Raw genomic sequence first — 1,581 nt, forward strand, 5'->3', positions numbered from 1 at the left:
TGATTCATTTAAACGTTTTTAAAATTTCACAAATAACAAAATAGAAATAAATATGCATATAAACACATATCTGTATATATAATTTTAGGGGGGATAATCAATTTCATGCTTTTGAGGTTACAAAACACAATAGGAGTTGATCTGTGTAAATTCAAGTTGGTCTGAATCACTAGAATTTATTAAATTATCATGGAGCACAACCTGCATCTCTTTGGCACAATTTCCTCAATTATGAAGAGCGGTGAGGGGGTGGCATTAGGAGCAAAGGCAAGTCCAGGTGATCTAAGACAATGGGATATAGGGGAAAGGAGAGTGTAGTAAAAGGCTCCTGATCCATCCCATGATATGGCCACCGTCCAACCGGCCTGACCCTCCCTCCCTTCACTCTTGGGTTCTATGATAAAGGCTCCCAGTTTGGGCTGATGGGAGAAGGGAAATCACTTCCTATAACTGGCAGCACTGGGAGGCCACGGCTCACTCTATTCAGAACAACTCGGTTTCATATTCATAGAAACCTCAGGTCCAACTTTAATCAGTCCACTCTTGCCAGGCAAAGGGGAGAAAGGGTACCCTGAACATGTTTTCACCAGGGCCTGAAATCTTAACAGCCTGACATCACAAGGTTTAGATTCCAGTGGAAAGATGGGTGATAAACACACACATAAATAAGATAATTTCAGAGAGAGGCAAGCGACGTGAAGGGTCAGAGGCTGTGACTTAATTGAGCTTGACGTGGGACAGTTGTGAATCCCTCTCTGATGATGAAGTATAGCTGAGACCTGAGTTATGAGGAATGAATGGTGCTTGAAGTCTTGGCTGGTTTGGGACAAAGCTCCCATTTCAGCTCTCTCCCTGGTATTGTTCAGGAACATGAGCTGCTGCTCTTCCCAGGGTTCTGCCATCTGTCCCTTTTCTTGTGACATTGTCTGAGGTGAGCTCTGCAAGAGTAGGGACTTTGGTTCACCGCTGCACTCCACCCGGCAGAACAGTGCAGGGCCCAACATAAGCACCTGTGGAATGAATGAATGAATGAACAAATGAACAAATGGAGTAGCTCCCCTGTCTCCTCCAAATCGCCAGGCCCCTGTGTTCCTTACCTTAGTAAGTGAAAGTGACACCCTCCTGGTTCCCAAGCCAGAAACCTGTCAGGTTTGACACATTCTCCCTCCTCCAGCCTGAGCTGATTCTTTCTCAGATGTGGCTTTGGGTTTTGAGCCTCTTCCAACAGCCTCTTCATGGGATCCCGTCTTCAGCTCACCCTCTCCTGCAAATGCTTCCAGCCTCAGCCAGGCAGATGAACATAAGATAGGACTCCCGATCAAGACCTTTCTCTTCAGGTGCTTTGCGGCTGCCCATGCTGTCCCAGACCCTCAGGATGGTGCTAGCCTGGCACAGTTTCGTGCCAGGACGTGCCCCTGCCTCCCCTCTTGCCCCCTTTTCTCTTTCATCCTGAAACTGGTTGCCCTAAACACCCACAGTGTCTGCCCAGTTGGTGTTCAGTAAATGGTACAGCTGAACTCAGGTGCTGCTGGGAAATGAGCCTGCTGTGTCCCCAGATCTCTGGAAAGAGTGGGGGGGGGG

The sequence above is a fragment of the Rhinopithecus bieti genome, unplaced genomic scaffold (assembly GCF_001698545.2).
Source record: "Rhinopithecus bieti isolate Rb0 unplaced genomic scaffold, ASM169854v2 scaffold_11710, whole genome shotgun sequence".
NCBI classification, from domain to species: domain Eukaryota; kingdom Metazoa; phylum Chordata; class Mammalia; order Primates; family Cercopithecidae; genus Rhinopithecus; species Rhinopithecus bieti.